Below are 21128 nucleotides of genomic sequence, written 5' to 3' on the forward strand. Positions count from 1 at the left end.
GTTCCGACCGTTTTAACTCAGTGAGTCTCTCTCCTGTTGGCTTCGCAAATAAAATGAAGTTAATATCCAAGTGGATTATGGTGCTTGAGTACACTGTCCAAACTTCGCTTTGTTTTCTTCCAAAAGCGGCACCTGTCCCATATGCAAATCCGTTGTGTGACGGGGTTGCTGGAGCGCAGAACCAGCGCCGGGCTGCTCCTCCGCGGCTCAGGCAAAAGCCGCAAAACATCAAACCAACCAAGTTTGCCTGCTGTAGAGGATGCACACAACAGGTAAGGATTTTGCCACATCAGCTTTAATGGTAGAAGCGTTGAACAAACAGCATCTCAGCCCAATCAATGTAAAGTCAGGTCCCAACGCGTTTCGTGTATTCACTTCATCAGGGGCTCTGGGCTAGAAGGCAACAGCAGAGTGTTTTGGCGGCAACTTGAATATTCACCCTTAGACACCGCCCCCATGGGCGTGGCCACAACTGCGGCCTGCTGGTCTTTGAAGTTCCGACCGTTTTAACTCAGTGAGTCTCTCTCCTGTTGGCTTCGCAAATAAAATGAAGTTAATATCCAAGTGGATTATGGTGCTTGAGTACACTGTCCAAACTTCGCTTTGTTTTCTTCCAAAAGCGGCACCTGTCCCATATGCAAATCCGTTGTGTGACGGGGTTGCTGGAGCGCTGAACCAGCGCCGGGCTGCTCCTCCGCGGCTCAGGCAAAAGCCGCAAAACATCAAACCAACCAAGTTTGCCTGCTGTAGAGGATGCACACAACAGGTAAGGATTTTGCCACATCAGCTTTAATGGTAGAAGCGTTGAACAAACAGCATCTCAGCCCAATCAATGTAAAGTCAGGTCCCAACGCGTTTCGTGTATTCACTTCATCAGGGGCTCTGGGCTAGAAGGCAACAGCAGAGTGTTTTGGCGGCAACTTGAATATTCACCCTTAGACACCGCCCCCATGGGCGTGGCCACAACTGCGGCCTGCTGGTCTTTGAAGTTCCGACCGTTTTAACTCAGTGAGTCTCTCCCCTGTTCGCTTCGCAAATAAAATGAAGTTAATATCCAAGTGGATTATGGTGCTTGAGTACACTGTCCAAACTTCGCTTTGTTTTCTTCCAAAAGCGGCACCTGTCCCATATGCAAATCCGTTGTGTGACGGGGTTGCTGGAGCGCTGAACCAGCGCCGGGCTGCTCCTCCGCGGCTCAGGCAAAAGCCGCAAAACATCAAACCAACCAAGTTTGCCTGCTGTAGAGGATGCACACAACAGGTAAGGATTTTGCCACATCAGCTTTAATGGTAGAAGCGTTGAACAAACAGCATCTCAGCCCAATCAATGTAAAGTCAGGTCCCAACGCGTTTCGTGTATTCACTTCATCAGGGGCTCTGGGCTAGAAGGCAACAGCAGAGTGTTTTGGCGGCAACTTGAATATTCACCCTTAGACACCGCCCCCATGGGCGTGGCCACAACTGCGGCCTGCTGGTCTTTGAAGTTCCGACCGTTTTAACTCAGTGAGTCTCTCTCCTGTTGGCTTCGCAAATAAAATGAAGTTAATATCCAAGTGGATTATGGTGCTTGAGTACACTGTCCAAACTTCGCTTTGTTTTCTTCCAAAAGCGGCACCTGTCCCATATGCAAATCCGTTGTGTGACGGGGTTGCTGGAGCGCTGAACCAGCACCGGGCTGCTCCTCCACGGCTCAGGCAAAAGCCGCAAAACATCAAACCAACCAAGTTTGCCTGCTGTAGAGGATGCACACAACAGGTAAGGATTTTGCCACATCAGCTTTAATGGTAGAAGCGTTGAACAAACAGCATCTCAGCCCAATCAATGTAAAGTCAGGTCCCAACGCATTTCGTGTATTCACTTCATCAGGGGCTCTGGCCTAGAAGGCAACAGCAGAGTGTTTTGGCGGCAACTTGAATATTCACCCTTAGACACCGCCCCCATGGGCGTGGCCACAACTGCGGCCTGCTGGTCTTTGAAGTTCCGACCGTTTTAACTCAGTGAGTCTCTCTCCTGTTGGCTTCGCAAATAAAATGAAGTTAATATCCAAGTGGATTATGGTGCTTGAGTACACTGTCCAAACTTCGCTTTGTTTTCTTCCAAAAGCGGCACCTGTCCCATATGCAAATCCGTTGTGTGACGGGGTTGCTGGAGCGCTGAACCAGCGCCGGGCTGCTCCTCCGCGGCTCAGGCAAAAGCCGCAAAACATCAAACCAACCAAGTTTGCCTGCTGTAGAGGATGCACACAACAGGTAAGGATTTTGCCACATCAGCTTTAATGGTAGAAGCGTTGAACAAACAGCATCTCAGCCCAATCAATGTAAAGTCAGGTCCCAACGCGTTTCGTGTATTCACTTCATCAGGGGCTCTGGCCTAGAAGGCAACAGCAGAGTGTTTTGGCGGCAACTTGAATATTCACCCTTAGACACCGCCCCCATGGGCGTGGCCACAACTGCGGCCTGCTGGTCTTTGAAGTTCCGACCGTTTTAACTCAGTGAGTCTCTCTCCTGTTGGCTTCGCAAATAAAATGAAGTTAATATCCAAGTGGATTATGGTGCTTGAGTACACTGTCCAAACTTCGCTTTGTTTTCTTCCAAAAGCGGCACCTGTCCCATATGCAAATCCGTTGTGTGACGGGGTTGCTGGAGCGCTGAACCAGCGCCGGGCTGCTCCTCCGCGGCTCAGGCAAAAGCCGCAAAACATCAAACCAACCAAGTTTGCCTGCTGTAGAGGATGCACACAACAGGTAAGGATTTTGCCACATCAGCTTTAATGGTAGAAGCGTTGAACAAACAGCATCTCAGCCCAATCAATGTAAAGTCAGGTCCCAACGCGTTTCGTGTATTCACTTCATCAGGGGCTCTGGGCTAGAAGGCAACAGCAGAGTGTTTTGGCGGCAACTTGAATATTCACCCTTAGACACCGCCCCCATGGGCGTGGCCACAACCGCGGCCTGCTGGTCTTTGAAGTTCCGACCGTTTTAACTCAGTGAGTCTCTCTCCTGTTGGCTTCGCAAATAAAATGAAGTTAATATCCAAGTGGATTATGGTGCTTGAGTACACTGTCCAAACTTCGCTTTGTTTTCTTCCAAAAGCGGCACCTGTCCCATATGCAAATCCGTTGTGTGACGGGGTTGCTGGAGCGCTGAACCAGCGCCGGGCTGCTCCTCCACGGCTCAGGCAAAAGCCGCAAAACATCAAACCAACCAAGTTTGCCTGCTGTAGAGGATGCACACAACAGGTAAGGATTTTGCCACATCAGCTTTAATGGTAGAAGCGTTGAACAAACAGCATCTCAGCCCAATCAATGTAAAGTCAGGTCCCAACGCGTTTCGTGTATTCACTTCATCAGGGGCTCTGGGCTAGAAGGCAACAGCAGAGTGTTTTGGCGGCAACTTGAATATTCACCCTTAGACACCGCCCCCATGGGCGTGGCCACAACTGCGGCCTGCTGGTCTTTGAAGTTCCGACCGTTTTAACTCAGTGAGTCTCTCTCCTGTTGGCTTCGCAAATAAAATGAAGTTAATATCCAAGTGGATTATGGTGCTTGAGTACACTGTCCAAACTTCGCTTTGTTTTCTTCCAAAAGCGGCACCTGTCCCATATGCAAATCCGTTGTGTGACGGGGTTGCTGGAGCGCTGAACCAGCGCCGGGCTGCTCCTCCGCGGCTCAGGCAAAAGCCACAAAACATCAAACCAACCAAGTTTGCCTGCTGTAGAGGATGCACACAACAGGTAAGGATTTTGCCACATCAGCTTTAATGGTAGAAGCGTTGAACAAACTGCATCTCAGCCCAATCAATGTAAAGTCAGGTCCCAACGCGTTTCGTGTATTCACTTCATCAGGGGCTCTGGGCTAGAAGGCAACAGCAGAGTGTTTTGGCGGCAACTTGAATATTCACCCTTAGACACCGCCCCCATGGGCGTGGCCACAACTGCGGCCTGCTGGTCTTTGAAGTTCCGACCGTTTTAACTCAGTGAGTCTCTCTCCTGTTGGCTTCGCAAATAAAATGAAGTTAATATCCAAGTGGATTATGGTGCTTGAGTACACTGTCCAAACTTCGCTTTGTTTTCTTCCAAAAGCGGCACCTGTCCCATATGCAAATCCGTTGTGTGACGGGGTTGCTGGAGCGCTGAACCAGCGCCGGGCTGCTCCTCCGCGGCTCAGGCAAAAGCCGCAAAACATCAAACCAACCAAGTTTGCCTGCTGTAGAGGATGCACACAACAGGTAAGGATTTTGCCACATCAGCTTTAATGGTAGAAGCGTTGAACAAACAGCATCTCAGCCCAATCAATGTAAAGTCAGGTCCCAACGCGTTTCGTGTATTCACTTCATCAGGGGCTCTGGGCTAGAAGGCAACAGCAGAGTGTTTTGGCGGCAACTTGAATATTCACCCTTAGACACCGCCCCCATGGGCGTGGCCACAACTGCGGCCTGCTGGTCTTTGAAGTTCCGACCGTTTTAACTCAGTGAGTCTCTCTCCTGTTGGCTTCGCAAATAAAATGAAGTTAATATCCAAGTGGATTATGGTGCTTGAGTACACTGTCCAAACTTCGCTTTGTTTTCTTCCAAAAGCGGCACCTGTCCCATATGCAAATCCGTTGTGTGACGGGGTTGCTGGAGCGCTGAACCAGCGCCGGGCTGCTCCTCCACGGCTCAGGCAAAAGCCGCAAAACATCAAACCAACCAAGTTTGCCTGCTGTAGAGGATGCACACAACAGGTAAGGATTTTGCCACATCAGCTTTAATAGTAGAAGCGTTGAACAAACAGCATCTCAGCCCAATCAATGTAAAGTCAGGTCCCAACGCGTTTCGTGTATTCACTTCATCAGGGGCTCTGGCCTAGAAGGCAACAGCAGAGTGTTTTGGCGGCAACTTGAATATTCACCCTTAGACACCGCCCCCATGGGCGTGGCCACAACTGCGGCCTGCTGGTCTTTGAAGTTACGACCGTTTTAACTCAGTGAGTCTCTCTCCTGTTGGCTTCGCAAATAAAATGAAGTTAATATCCAAGTGGATTATGGTGCTTGAGTACACTGTCCAAACTTCGCTTTGTTTTCTTCCAAAAGCGGCACCTGTCCCATATGCAAATCCGTTGTGTGACGGGGTTGCTGGAGCGCTGAACCAGCGCCGGGCTGCTCCTCGGCGGCTCAGGCAAAAGCCGCAAAACATCAAACCAACCAAGTTTGCCTGCTGTAGAGGATGCACACAACAGGTAAGGATTTTGCCACATCAGCTTTAATGGTAGAAGCGTTGAACAAACAGCATCTCAGCCCAATCAATGTAAAGTCAGGTCCCAACGCGTTTCGTGTATTCACTTCATCAGGGGCTCTGGGCTAGAAGGCAACAGCAGAGTGTTTTGGCGGCAACTTGAATATTCACCCTTAGACACCGCCCCCATGGGCGTGGCCACAACTGCGGCCTGCTGGTCTTTGAAGTTCCGACCGTTTTAACTCAGTGAGTCTCTCTCCTGTTGGCTTCGCAAATAAAATGAAGTTAATATCCAAGTGGATTATGGTGCTTGAGTACACTGTCCAAACTTCGCTTTGTTTTCTTCCAAAAGCGGCACCTGTCCCATATGCAAATCCGTTGTGTGACGGGGTTGCTGGAGCGCTGAACCAGCGCCGGGCTGCTCCTCCACGGCTCAGGCAAAAGCCGCAAAACATCAAACCAACCAAGTTTGCCTGCTGTAGAGGATGCACACAACAGGTAAGGATTTTGCCACATCAGCTTTAATGGTAGAAGCGTTGAACAAACAGCATCTCAGCCCAATCAATGTAAAGTCAGGTCCCAACGCGTTTCGTGTATTCACTTCATCAGGGGCTCTGGGCTAGAAGGCAACAGCAGAGTGTTTTGGCGGCAACTTGAATATTCACCCTTAGACACCGCCCCCATGGGCGTGGCCACAACTGCGGCCTGCTGGTCTTTGAAGTTCCGACCGTTTTAACTCAGTGAGTCTCTCTCCTGTTGGCTTCGCAAATAAAATGAAGTTAATATCCAAGTGGATTATGGTGCTTGAGTACACTGTCCAAACTTCGCTTTGTTTTCTTCCAAAAGCGGCACCTGTCCCATATGCAAATCCGTTGTGTGACGGGGTTGCTGGAGCGCTGAACCAGCGCCGGGCTGCTCCTCCGCGGCTCAGGCAAAAGCCGCAAAACATCAAACCAACCAAGTTTGCCTGCTGTAGAGGATGCACACAACAGGTAAGGATTTTGCCACATCAGCTTTAATGGTAGAAGCGTTGAACAAACAGCATCTGTCGGAGCGTCAAGTCCGGCTCCCCCAATGACCCGGCCCCTGCCTGGGTCCTATCTGAGGGTCTGACAGCCTTGGAACCTCACATTAGACACGTCCTTCAAACCTCCTTTTCCACTCAACAAGTCCCCAGAGAGTGGAAGAAGGCTATAGTACTCCCAATAAGGAAAAAACCCAATGTCAGCATGGAGGTACTAGAAAACCTCAGACCAATCTCCTTATTGCCGTACGTGGCGAAGGTAGCCGAGAAGGTGGTTAATGCTCAGCTCACGGAGCACTTGGAAAAATGTAGTCTACTCCACCCCTCGCAATCAGGTTTTAGGGCAGGCTACTCTACGGAGACGGCCCTCCTAAGAGCCACTGAGACTCTAAGAGCAGGGGCAGATGCTGGTCACACAATGGCCCTGATCATGCTGGACCTTAGCGCGGCTTTTGACACCGTAGCGCTTTCCATCTTGCTACGGTGTCTGAACGAAGCTGGGGTCGCTGGTCCTGCGCTGGGCTGGCTACAATCTTTCCTTACAGAGAGATGTTTCCAGGTTCAGCAGGGGACATGCCGATCAGGGGAGATGTCACTAGACCAGGGAGTACCTCAGGGCTCGGCCCTGAGCCCCACTCTTTTTAATTTATACATGGCCTCCCTGGCGAAAGTTGTACACTCTTTTGGGGTGGAACTAGTGTCGTACGCTGACGACACTCAGCTGCTGATCTCCCTATCTCAGAGTACCTCCAACACCCCAAAAAATTTTAAATCTTGTATGCAGGCACTAGCAGAGTGGATGGATGCCCATTGTCTAAAACTCAATGGCTCCAAAACAGAGGTGTTGGTGGTAGGGGGAAAAAGCGAAAAATGGTCGGATGAGTGGTGGCCGTCATGCCTGGGCCCTACCCCCATACCATGTCAGGAGGCTAAGAATCTGGGAATCTGGATGAACCCTTCGCTCTCATATGAAGGCCACATAAGGCGCCTGGTGGGCAAATGTTTTGGAGTCCTAAAGACCCTAAATAAAACCTTAGACCTCCTGCCTCTATCAGCCAGAAGAACTCTAACGCAGGCACTGGTGACCTCGCGGTTGGATTATGGCAATATTCTGTTCCTTGGGGCAACCGAGGGCAGCATAGGTCGCCTACAAGTCATCCAGAACTCCTCCGCCAGACTGGTGTTAAGAAGACCCAGGAGAGCTAGCTCGAAATTGGCGCTGGATGCGCTTCATTGGCTGCCGGTGAAGAAGCGTGTGCTATTTAAGTGCCTCCTTTTTTGCCACCGTATTGTCTGGGACAAGTCACCAACGTATCTGAAGGAGCTAGTCAGCCGGTATGAGCCTACCAGGACCCTCCGTTCAGAGGGTACCGGTCTGCTGTCAGTCCCCAGGATTAGGAAGGCGAGAATAGGTGGACGTTCCTTTGCGCTACTAGCAGCTCAAAATTGGAATAAATTACCTCCTGTGCTGCGACTAGAGGACAATGAACTACGTTTCAGGGCTCTGCTCAAAACTCACCTATATACTGCATAGAGGCTGGGTGTTCTAGGCAGGTTCGCTGGTAGCTTAGCGCGGGGACACGCCGTGATGGCGTTACTGAGCGCTCTATAAGCTCTTTATTATTATTTATTATTATCTCAGCCCAATCAATGTAAAGTCAGGTCCCAACGCGTTTCGTGTATTCACTTCATCAGGGGCTCTGGGCTAGAAGGCAACAGCAGAGTGTTTTGGCGGTAACTTGAATATTCACCCTTAGACACTGCCCCCATGGGCGTGGCCACAACTGCGGCCTGCTGGTCTTTGAAGTTCCGACCGTTTTAACTCAGTGAGTCTCTCTCCTGTTGGCTTCGCAAATAAAATGAAGTTAATATCCAAGTGGATTATGGTGCTTGAGTACACTGTCCAAACTTCGCTTTGTTTTCTTCCAAAAGCGGCACCTGTCCCATATGCAAATCCGTTGTGTGACGGGGTTGCTGGAGCGCTGAACCAGCGCCGGGCTGCTCCTCCACGGCTCAGGCAAAAGCCGCAAAACATCAAACCAACCAAGTTTGCCTGCTGTAGAGGATGCACACAACAGGTAAGGATTTTGCCACATCAGCTTTAATGGTAGAAGCGTTGAACAAACAGCATCTCAGCCCAATCAATGTAAAGTCAGGTCCCAACGCGTTTCGTGTATTCACTTCATCAGGGGCTCTGGCCTAGAAGGCAACAGCAGAGTGTTTTGGCGGCAACTTGAATATTCACCCTTAGACACCGCCCCCATGGGCGTGGCCACAACTGCGGCCTGCTGGTCTTTGAAGTTCCGACCGTTTTAACTCAGTGAGTCTCTCTCCTGTTGGCTTCGCAAATAAAATGAAGTTAATATCCAAGTGGATTATGGTGCTTGAGTACACTGTCCAAACTTCGCTTTGTTTTCTTCCAAAAGCGGCACCTGTCCCATATGCAAATCCGTTGTGTGACGGGGTTGCTGGAGCGCTGAACCAGCGCCGGGCTGCTCCTCCGCGGCTCAGGCAAAAGCCGCAAAACATCAAACCAACCAAGTTTGCCTGCTGTAGAGGATGCACACAACAGGTAAGGATTTTGCCACATCAGCTTTAATGGTAGAAGCGTTGAACAAACAGCATCTCAGCCCAATCAATGTAAAGTCAGGTCCCAACGCGTTTCGTGTATTCACTTCATCAGGGGCTCTGGCCTAGAAGGCAACAGCAGAGTGTTTTGGCGGCAACTTGAATATTCACCCTTAGACACCGCCCCCATGGGCGTGGCCACAACTGCGGCCTGCTGGTCTTTGAAGTTCCGACCGTTTTAACTCAGTGAGTCTCTCTCCTGTTGGCTTCGCAAATAAAATGAAGTTAATATCCAAGTGGATTATGGTGCTTGAGTACACTGTCCAAACTTCGCTTTGTTTTCTTCCAAAAGCGGCACCTGTCCCATATGCAAATCCGTTGTGTGACGGGGTTGCTGGAGCGCTGAACCAGCGCCGGGCTGCTCCTCCGCGGCTCAGGCAAAAGCCGCAAAACATCAAACCAACCAAGTTTGCCTGCTGTAGAGGATGCACACAACAGGTAAGGATTTTGCCACATCAGCTTTAATGGTAGAAGCGTTGAACAAACAGCATCTCAGCCCAATCAATGTAAAGTCAGGTCCCAACGCGTTTCGTGTATTCACTTCATCAGGGGCTCTGGGCTAGAAGGCAACAGCAGAGTGTTTTGGCGGCAACTTGAATATTCACCCTTAGACACCGCCCCCATGGGCGTGGCCACAACTGTGGCCTGCTGGTCTTTGAAGTTCCGACCGTTTTAACTCAGTGAGTCTCTCTCCTGTTGGCTTCGCAAATAAAATGAAGTTAATATCCAAGTGGATTATGGTGCTTGAGTACACTGTCCAAACTTCGCTTTGTTTTCTTCCAAAAGCGGCACCTGTCCCATATGCAAATCCGTTGTGTGACGGGGTCGCCAGTAGGTAGTCATAGTTAGGATTGGCTACCATAGGAAATTCCGAACATTCTATTGGGAATAGCTTTGGCGCCGATTGAGGGATCTGTCTGTAATTTTCCTTAAAATGGTCTCGCTGCGCTCTGCTCCTTCCGTGAAAGTTTCGGGGGGATTTGTGAAGTGGGGGCTGAGAAAAAAGGGGGGTCCCAAAACGTGTTTTCTCCATGTTAATTTCCTTAGGACGGCTGAACAGAATTACGGCAAACTTTGCAAAATTGTAGGGACTGGTACGCAGATGTGCCTTTGCAATGTTTGCTGAAAATTGCTCCAGTGGTTTTTATGAAAATTAACTTCAAAAACACATATATATCTATAGGCACGCTGCGGGCGCTCTCTGGTGCGCGTACCGGGGAGCGCACACGGCGCGCTACGGGAGCGGAAAGCTGATTGGCTGTCGGGTGTCTGTCAACATTCTAAACAGTCCGGAGAGTCCGCCATCTTGTGTCTCGGTAGAGGTGAAAAAAGAAAGGGGGATATAATTAAAAGGGGGCGGAGTAGACACCCCCTGACCCCCTAGGTTTTCTGAGGGGGGCCTAGAAGGACCTTGAAGGGCTAAAAAACTTTTTTTTTTTTTAAATATTGCGGGGTAAGCGCTGGCAGCGCTCCCCGGTACGCTCTCCGGTACGCGCACCGTGAGTGCACCACGGGGAAAAACAGTGTAAAAAAATAGAGTAAAAAAAAAATGTTGAGTTTTTAGAGGAAAGTGATGCATTGCTGGAGTGTGTCACAAAAATGATGCAACACCAGCAATGCATCCTTTCAAATGGGGCCAGTCCAATGTGAAAGGGCCTGCGTTAGTCTTACGGGTGCTGTTAAGCAGGCGCAAGATTTGGACGCAACAGCGTCATAAAAGTGACGCAGTGATATCTCTTAGATTTCACTGCGTCACCTCTACGACCCTTTCTTGCGTCAATACACACCATTTGCATACATTACAACTGACGTAGGTATAATGTGGCACAGGGGTTTACAAAGTGACGCATCTACCTAGATGCGTCACTTTGTAAATATGACTGAACAAGGTGCATTTTTTACAGCACTGGTGCGTCACAAAAAGTGACACACTGGTGGCGTAAAAGTGACGCATGGCCTCATAAATGTGGCCTTCAGTCTTCTACTCATGTGTCATATTTAATTTATGACGCATTATGTCGCAAGTACTTACAGATACGTCAGTATTTCAGACGTATCTGTAAGCGCAAAAGTGATGCATTGCTGGAGTGTGTCACAAAAGTGACACAACTGCAGCAATGCATCCTTTCACATGGGGCAAGTCCCATGTGAAAAGGCCTGCATGAGTCTTACGCCTGCTGTGAGGCAGGCCCAAGATTTTGACACAACGGCGTCCTAAAAGTGACGCAGTGAAATCTCATAGATTTCACTGTGTCACCTCTACGACCCTTTCTTGCGTCAATACGCCCCTTTTGCATACATTACACCTGGCGCAGGTATAATGTGGTGCAGGGGTGTACAACGCATCTACCTAGATGCGTCACTTAGTAAATATGACTGAACAAGGTGCATTTTTTACAGCACTGGTGTGTCACAAAAAGTGATACACCGGTGGAGTAAAAATGACGCTTGGCCTCATAAATGAGGCCTTCAGTCTTCTACTCATGCGTCATATTATATTATGTGCAAGTACTTACAGATACGTCAGTATTTCAGACGTATCTGTAAGCGCAAAAGTGATGCATTGCTGGAGTGTGTCACAAAAGTGACACAACTCCAGCAATGCATCCTTTCACATGGGGCCAGGCCCATGTTAAAGGACCTGCATCAGTGTTACGCCTGCTGTGAGGCAGGTGCAAAAACGAGGCCTTCAGTCTTCTACTCTTATTTTTTCTTTCACTTTCTCTGTTTCTTCACTGCCTTACTTACCTGGTCTCACACTTACATGTCTTTATCCAGTCTGTATCTCCACTCTTTCCAAAACATCACTGCTCTTTTCTTACCCTTCCACACCCCCGTTCCTTTACTACATTTTCTTCGCATATCCACATTCCCCATGTTCACTCTCCTTCTCCTCACTCTCCTTCCCCACACTCACCTTCTTTCAGTCCCCCTACTTTACTTCCTTTCTCCTCTCGTCCCTTTCTGTGCTTTCTTACTCATTTTCCTATCCTTTATCAATGCACTCCACTTCACTTATTCTTTTTCATTTTTTTAAGAACATAGCTCTTTGATGAGAATTGGAGGTCGTTCTGAAAAGAACTTTTTTTTTCTTCTTTTTTCCTTTTTTAGAACAAAAACCAAAACAGGGAATGGAAACTGCTCAACAGGAGCAAAAAAACAAAACAAATTTAGGGCTGGGAACGGCAGCGATGGTTCTCCAATGCTTGAACCATGAGCAGAACACTGTGTTCCCCATAGCAAAGTAGCTGATCACAGTCTCTGCATTTAAGAACGCCTTTATTAAAAGCAAGCTGAATGTTAGGAATCAGCTCTTGCGATCGCCCCCTCACTGAAGTAGTTGCTCCTCCGGTTGAAGTAGAGGCCCCATCACTGGGAACCTCTCGTGCCAGAGTCCTGACACTCTCCCGGGCAAAATTCTGGGGGTGCTTCCTCTCCACATGGTGAATTATTGTGGAGTTTCCAAAAGAATATTTCTTGGTGGGGTCACCCCGTGACAGGACAGTGTGACAAATCCTGCACTCCACTTTTGGAGCATTTACTTTTTTCTGGTCATTAGGAATGGAAAAAAACTTACATATGAAGTGTTCTTTTACTTTCGGCTGAGGAACCTCTTCATCAAGAAATACATTGGAGTCATCTTCACTGCTGGATGGTCTGGCAGCCATGGTAATCCAAGATATTATTCCAACAAATATCCGACAGCAAAAAGGCAGGTCTTGCAGTCACAAAAGTGAAAGAAGAAGTGAAGGAAATGGGTGGGGATTTCATTCTTTGTAAAAAAAACTGTTAGCAACCAATGAAAAGAGTTATTTTAAGGTCACATGACTTGACACGCTTACGCTGCACGCATCGAAGCGCTTCCGGGGGCGCTTACGCGGCGTGAACGTAGGCGCTTTCGGGGGGCGCTTATGCGGCACGAACGTAGACGCTTCCGGGGGCGCTTACGCAGCGCGCCTAAGTGATGTTTCGATAGCTTCACGGAAATGCAAAATCATTTTCATTTCGTAAATCTGTCTTGCGTTATTATTTACTTTTCATTATTTTTTTTTTTAACGAACGCAGAAATAGCGCTCTCGGTGCGCTCTCGGGAGAGCTTACCGGTGCGCACACCCTGAGCGCTCCAGGAAAAAATGATAAAAAAAATAAATAAATTGGAAAAACAGCAAATAAAAAAAAAAATCGTAGGTTACAAACTCGATATCTAAAGGAATTAGCTTTTAAAAAACCTAAGAAATTCAGTGAAAACACCAGAGGTTTCACAATCGTTATAGTTAGGAATTAGCATTTAAAAAACCATTGAAATTCACTAAAAAAAACATAGGTTTCACATTTGTTATAGTTAGGAATTAGCATTTAAAAAACCTTTGAAATTCACTGAAAAAACCATAGGTTTAACACTAGTTATAGTTAGCTGGACATTTTACTCATTCAAAACAATTGAAATTCCCACGTTATAGTTAGTTGGACTTACTATAACTCGGGCGCCCGCAATCCACTGCTCATGATGTCACATATTACATCATTCATGACATGGTCAGTGACACCACTGATGACATCACTGATGACATCATAAATGACATCACTGATGACATCATCCAGTGTCTGTGTGTTTCTGAAAAATAAAAATACAATTAAGTTAAAGTTAATCATTTACATATTAAAGATTGAGTGGATGTATAAGTGTCTGGATGAAGGATTTAGTAGGTGCGTGACTGACTGTATGAGTAAGTGATTATTATTATATGTGAGCAGTTGATTCTCTTGGTATATAGGTTCAAGAGTGCATGTGGAAAGAGCTGTAGGGGGGGTTGACTGTCTGCATGAATGTGTTGGTGAGTGAATGGCTATCTCAGTGCTACATGTCAAAGTAGGTACATATGTAAAACACAGTGCATGTGAGAGTTGCCATATATAAATGACTATACATGAGAGCCTGTGATTGCATAAGTGACTGTATGGTTCAATGTGTACTTGTTTCAGTGATTGTAAAAGAGAGTAAGTATGTGTTACTATATATTTGAATAGGTAAGGTTTAGTGTGTATAACTTTGTAGTTGAGGAAATAGGAGTGTGATTGATTCTCTGCATAACTGACTAGGTGTTTGAGTAACTCTGTGAATGAGTGTCAGTGTATAAGTATCTTTATAGGTATATGACTGGATATGATAGTGTTCTATTGATGAGTGACCGTATGTATGATTGATTGTATGGGTGAATGAGTGGATGTGTGTGTAGACCTAGAAATCAGTGAGTGTGTATGTAGTTACTGGTATTGGTGTGTCAATAATTTCAGGAATGGTAGTTTGTATTTAACACTGTATGTATCAAAGATTAGACTAGAGTGTGAGGAGGTGCATTATATTATCACATAAATGATGTCATCAGTGATGTCATCAGTGATGTCATTTGAGATGTCATCAGTGATGTCATCAGTGATATCACTGACCATGTCATGAATGATGTAATATGTGACATCATCAACAGTGGATTGCGGGCGCGCGAGTTATAGTGAGTCCAACTAACTATAACGTGGGAATTTCAATGGTTTTGTACGAGTAAAATGTCCAGCTAACTATACCTAGTGTTAAACCTATGGTTTTTTCAGTGAATTTCAAAGGTTTTTTAAATGCTACTTCCTAACTATAACAAATGTAAAACCTATGTTTTTTTTAGTGTATATATATATATATATATATATATATATATATAGTGGAAGGCTGCAGAAGCCGAAACGCGTAGGCCGTCCTATTTTGCACGCAATCTTGCCTATGGTGTGTGAAAAATAAAAGTTTTGTGAAAACGTACTTGCTGCTACTGTGCCGTGACTTCTGACAGAAGGGAACTGGAGGGCTGGAAGATTCAAAGCAATATATTACCTACTGGCGGTAGCCAGTAGGTATATATAGTTAGGACCTAGTTTCCATAGGAAATCCCCAACATTCTATTGGGAATAGCTTTGGCGCTGGTTGATGAATCTTCGCAAATTTCTCAAAGAACATGGCTCGCTCCACTCCTCTCCTTCCCTGAAAGTTTGGGGGGGATTAGTCAAGTGGGGGCTGAGAAAAAAGGGGGGGTCCCAAAACGTGTTTTCCCCATGTTAATTTCCATAGGACCTTTAGACACAGCTACAGCTTGAACCACTGAAGGGAATTACACCAAACTTGTCAAAATGGTAGTGTCTGGTACGCAGATCACGCTTTTGGTATAGTGTAAATCCCTCCAGTAGTTCCTGAGAAAATTAAAAGAGAAATAAATTATATATCTGTAAGCACGCACCGTGCGCGCACCCCGCGATTTTTCGGAAAAAAAAAATTGGGGGGGGCCTTGGGGGGCTTCTCTCTTTTATTTCAATCTTTTTATTTTAATATCGAGGGTGCCCACCCCTCGTTTTGCCCCCGAGATCACCGCCGCGGCCCGAGCCACCTCAAGATGGCCGCCGCCTGGTTGTGAGCGGGGCCTGGAGGACGTGGTTTCCTCTTCCCCCTGCCTGGGGGAAGCCTTCGATGTCCGGTCTCCCGTGCCGAGGGGGAGACCGGGTGGTGCTGGCCTGAGGAGAAGTGTGGACTAGTGCGGGGCTCCTGTGTGCTGAGGGAGCCCCGGGAGAAGAGAAGACGACTTGGGAGAGCAGTGGCGTAGGTAGGTTGGTGTGGGGTGCGGGGTGCGGGGGGGTGGGTGGCACCATTATTGAGGCGGCCGCGCTGTGTGACTTTAGAGATACTGCCTTAGCGTCACTGCTGTAGTGGCAGCCACGTATGCTCAGTGCTATAAATCAATTTTACCAGGTTGTGCCCCTCTCTGATGAACAAAGCATCATTATCATTGCTGACATTGAAGGTGAGAATGTTCTAATAGAATCCTCAGCTCTGGAAGTTGACATTCTAGTATCAGTTTGAAGGTCGAGCCTGGGCCAAAAGTAAAGATCGTTGTTTCTCTTTCGTCACATAATATCCATTGGAGTCCTGAATATGAAAATGTATACATTTGCATTCTGCTTTTATCTTCAAGGAATGCAGAGGTATCCCCTTCTCGCTCTTTTGTTTCACAGATTATTTGTTGTTAATAAACATTTTCTGACTTCTAAGGTCAATATGAGCGCAGATTTCTTTCACAGCTGCTCCACTCTTATAGCTTCCATAATTTACAGTTGAACCCTACAACATGCCAGAAAGAGGATTCACAACATTTTACAGTACTTAACTGGTTAGGTCTGTATGGCAGCCATTTATCCAAGAATACTGTAGTGCGCATGCCGCGACCAGACCAATCTCTAGGCGCTCTTTTAATTTGTAAGCAGTAGAAGGCGGAGTGCAAGTTCCGTAAAGAGTGGGAGATGCCAATTCCTTCCAAGTACAAAGTGGTCCTTGACCATGATTCTGTTTATAAAGGCCATTCTTCTTACTGCAGACTTTAACGATCGAACCAGACAAAAGTGTTTTTCTGATTTGGCAATTTACGTTGTTTTTCTCTCTCCAGAAAATGAAACATTAACATCCACTTTTCGTATGACTATAAATAAGCTAGAACCCAGATGAATATCAATAAGCTAAAACCCACAAACAGAAAGTAGTGTGATGCTAGAACCATGCAAGTCACTTGCCACCCACCTTGATTTGTTCGCCATTTCCTAATTCATCTTCAGGGCGCCATCTCCAATCTTCAAATAAAGGCGCTTCAGACTTCAAAGGGAGGCCAGGGGGGAAGGGGCCTGCTATAGTTAGACAACAGAATGTCCAGCTTGGGCTCGCCTGTCACTCAAGACATGGAAACGCTAAATTGTTTCCAGCCTCTTAAAATTCCTCTTCTTGAGAGGCGGTAAAAGAACTTTGAACCTTAGCTTTTACGTGACTCAGTGAAAAGCATTTTCCCTCAAGGCTCGAGGACAGAATCCTCAACTATCGTTGCCTTCTGTTATGTGCTTTGTGCCGTTACAAAACGTAGCCTGTAAGAAATTGCTACCAGACCCTAAAACAAGGTAACAAGGCAGTTTATCCAATTGCACATTCTCTAACAGCAGGAACGCTAAAAAGTGCTCCTTTCTATCAAACTTGAACATCTTCTTAAACAGCACTATAAGGGCACAAATTAAATCTCTGGTGACCGAAGATAAAGCTCAAACACTATTCGTTGTACCTTAATTTACATGCTTGTATCCTTTGAAAGAAAATGTTTTAAAAAGTAAATGCAGTCCATAACAAACGTCTTCCATTCTCGGACCAAAGTACCATATACCAAGCCGATCTGCTCTAGACACAAAGGAATAAACAATTTCATTAATTAGGACGTTCGTATTGCGCACACCATCTTTATCAAGGTCTCTTGGCCTTGAACTGGTTTTGAATTAAGGCTGGAAAAATGTCCATCATTGAATGTCTTCTAGTTGTTGAAGGGCAAGAAGAGACAAAAAAAGTATGTAGAATAGGGGAGATCTGGGCGAGCATGGGACAGCTACCTCTTTACATAGATAAAAGTGTTGAAGAAAGACCCCAGGTCCTTTAGGTGTAATCAGAATAGGAGATTTCTTTTTTAATACTGATCCAGAGAAAGGTACGTTAAAAAAACCTCATTAGAAATCTTGTGCTGTGTCAAAAATGTTCTGTTAGCAGCGGCAAGTCAAAGAATCTCTTAAAGGTTTGGTATCAAAATATTGTTTTCAAAATATCGTCTGACATGAAAATAGAGTCCTGAACATTGTCAGCAAAAAGTTTACCTCACTACAGTGAATAATATAAAAGCTGCAATTATGTTTGCAAACAATATTTAAGAGATGCTATTTATTTTAGAGGATATTTTTGTGTATAACATTCTGACATACAGCCCTCTAAAGGCATGGTATGTTGTGGAGTGTTACAGAGATTAGGTTTTGTCATTAAATAGGCATGGGGAACTAGTATTTCATGCATGTAAAATCTCTAGGACTAGCACATTTTGTTTAGATTTCACGGGTCACCTCCCCACCACAATCGAGGTTTAATCGTTTCTACCAAAGCACAGCCAAAGACGCGGCAAGATGAAGTTTCTTGGGGAGTTTTAATTCCTCAGAGTTGGAAGATGCCGGCTTCTGAAAGGAGGCGGACTCGGGATAACTCCTTTGTGGTGCTCTGCGTTTGAAGGCAAACCAGAGGTTACCGGGTAGTGCTGACTGCAGCGCATGGGCGGCGGTTGGGACCACTTATCATCTGTGGTATCGCTTTGTGGGGGTGGGGTTACCGATCTGCAAATATTGGAGCAAAGCACATGCTAGTGACGTTTATATGTGGTGTAAGGCCATGTAAGAGACTTCTTAACCCAGCGCTCCCATACATTCACGTGTGCTTTCACGCATGCACTGCACGAGCCTTGTGAGGAAAGTGCAAAAAACAACTGTTATTAGTGCCAAAATAAGTGTGATGGTGAGTTTACAAACGCATGAATAGCTATTTTAAATAGGCAGTACATTCCACAATTCTGCTTTCTAAAACCTCCCCTCTTGTGTACAGATTATGGAAGGCTGGTGAGTATTTTAAAAAGTGGTGCAGAATTGTATTGTATTGCATTTTGTTGTGTTATCTGCGCCTGGAATGGATGGAGTCAAAAGACAAATACTTGGTGCAAAATAAAGATTCCTTTTTTAGAGCAGTAGCAGTCAGTACCAGGGAACAACTGCCTGCTTCGTTCAAATGGCGGCGACCAATGGGTACTAAACATGTATCCCACAGAGAACAACTGCCAAATTAAAAAATAATTAACATCTGCAGAGAGGAGCGAGTGGCGAACAAATACCATGCACTCGCAACACATTTACATGTCTCCTTGCAAACTGGAAAGTGGGCGCAACGTGTGAAAATTGCACTGTGGACATTAGACAAGGCAAATATTTTTCCATTCGTACATTGCATTTGAGACTTTCATTTGCTAAGACAACTTGTGCACGATCTTGAGTGCGGGAAAGTACTGTGTGGCCCAGCTGGTCTAGCGGAGTTTCCAGGCATGCTGCAAAGTGAGTGCCCTAGGGCTGGGCCGGTCCAAAAATTGGATCCCGAGGGCTGCTCAGGTGGTCCCACAAGGATATTAACATATTTAAACGTTATCCGCTAAAAGAATTAGCATTTTAAAAACCTTGCAAATTCACTGAAAAAAACCATAGGTTTCAGGCGTTATTTAGTTAGGGATTAGCATTTAAAAACCTTGTAAATTCACTGAGAAAAACATAGGTTTCAGGCCTTATATAGTTAGGAATTAGCATTTAAAAAACCTTTGAAATTCACTGAAAAAACCATAGGTTTTAGGCCTTATATAGTTAGGAATTAACATTTAAAAAACCTTTGAAATTCACTGACAAAACCATAGGTTTAAGGCCTTATATAGTTAGGAATTAGCATTTAAAAAACCTTGAAAATTCACTAAAAAAACCATAGGTTTCAGGCCTTATATAGTTAGGAATTAACATGTAAAAAACCACTGAAATTGCTCCTATATAGTTAGATGAACTAACTATATATGGCGCACCCGCAATCCACTGCTGATGATGTCACATATTACATCATTCATGACATGGTCAGTGACATCACTGATGAAATCACTGATGACATCTCAAATGACATCACTGATGACATCACTGATGAAATCTCATTTGTGCAACCAATCTCATTTGTGCAACCAATCAATAACCCATATAGTTACTCATATAGCTACTGATCAACACATGCAGCAGTTTACAGAACAACAGACATAATGATGCACAAATTAAGACAGTTTAGTCACTAACCCATGCACTCAGTGAGACACATTTAATCACTCACTCATACAGTCAGTCATGCACCTACTAAATCCTTCATCCAGACACTTATACATCCACTCATTCTTCAATATGTAAGACATATTTACACTTTACAGAAACATACAGTCACTGGATCTTGTCATCAGTGATGTCATCAGTGATGTCACTGACCAGGTCATGAATGATGTAATATGTGACATCATCAGCAGTGGATTGCGGGTGCGCGATATATAGTTAGCGCAACTAACTATATATGAAATTTCAATGGTTTTATGCGAGTAAAATAAGGTTTTGAAAATGCTAATCCCTAACTATATATGGTCTATAACCTATGTTTTTTTCAGTGAATTTTCAAGGTTTTGTAAATGCAAATTCCTAACTATATATGGTCTATAGCCTATGGTTTTTTCTGTGAATTTCATTGGTTTTTTAAAAGCTAACATCTGTAGCTGTAAAATGTATTCTTCTTTAAATCCCAAAATATATTTTAGATGTTTATTGATAATTTTTTTTTAAATATTTTTTTTCTTCGCTTCCGTTAAGCGAACCGGGAAGCTTTCCGTTAGCTCATCTTGATGCCGCGACCTAGTCCGCGAACCGGTAAACGTTTCGTTAGCGCAACTGTGACGCGTCGCGGAAGCGCGACGTATCATTGTCGCGTAATGCGTCTTATGACGCGCCGCGTTAGCGCTCCCGGAAGTGTTCCGGACCGCGAACCGGAAACGATCCGGGACGCGGCGCGCACCGCGTAACGTAAGCGGAACAGGTCATGTGACTTGTTTATCAAACTTTTCATTGGTTCATTTCACTTTTGGTTTCCAAATGATGTATGACTAGGTCATGTGACCTAAAAATAACACTTTTCATTGGTTCAGAACTTTTGCTTTTCCCAAATCATGAAAACCCCTCCTTCTTTCCTCACTCTGACTTTCATCTTGGTGAGAGAAAGACCATTTTTCTGTAGTTCAGCAATGGCTTCTATCCTTGCTTCAGCTGCTGGACCCCCACCACCACCTCCACCTCATCATGAGAAGAGAGGACCACCATCTCAATTCATCTCCAACAGAGAGGAGGAAGAGGATGACCTTGAGGAAGAGGAGACAGATGAACCACAGTTTATACAGGAGCTGCCCCATGTTTCCCGACGCAAAACAAGTTTCATATGGCAGTTTTTTTCAATCCCTCGAGGGGAGAAGAAGGTCAATGCGAAGTATGCCACCTGCCTCATTTGCAAATACAGATTATCTAGAGGCACAGAAAAAAAGTATAGTATGGGCAACTATACTATGCATCACCATATGGCCAGGTGGCATCCACTAAACTACAGCCGGGCAGAGTTGCGTGACCTGCAAGATAATCCCCCGACAACTCCTGTGGCCAGGTCAACGTCAACTATCTCTTTGACAGGAAGAGAGGCACAGGAAACCGTGCCAAACATACAGCAAAACTTCAAGCACATGAAGTTTACCTGCATATATTGTGGTGCTCTGCTCTCATGTGGGAACATGAG

The sequence above is a fragment of the Lissotriton vulgaris genome, unplaced genomic scaffold, assembly GCF_964263255.1.
Source record: "Lissotriton vulgaris unplaced genomic scaffold, aLisVul1.2 SCAFFOLD_1532, whole genome shotgun sequence".
Lineage (NCBI taxonomy): Eukaryota > Metazoa > Chordata > Amphibia > Caudata > Salamandridae > Lissotriton > Lissotriton vulgaris.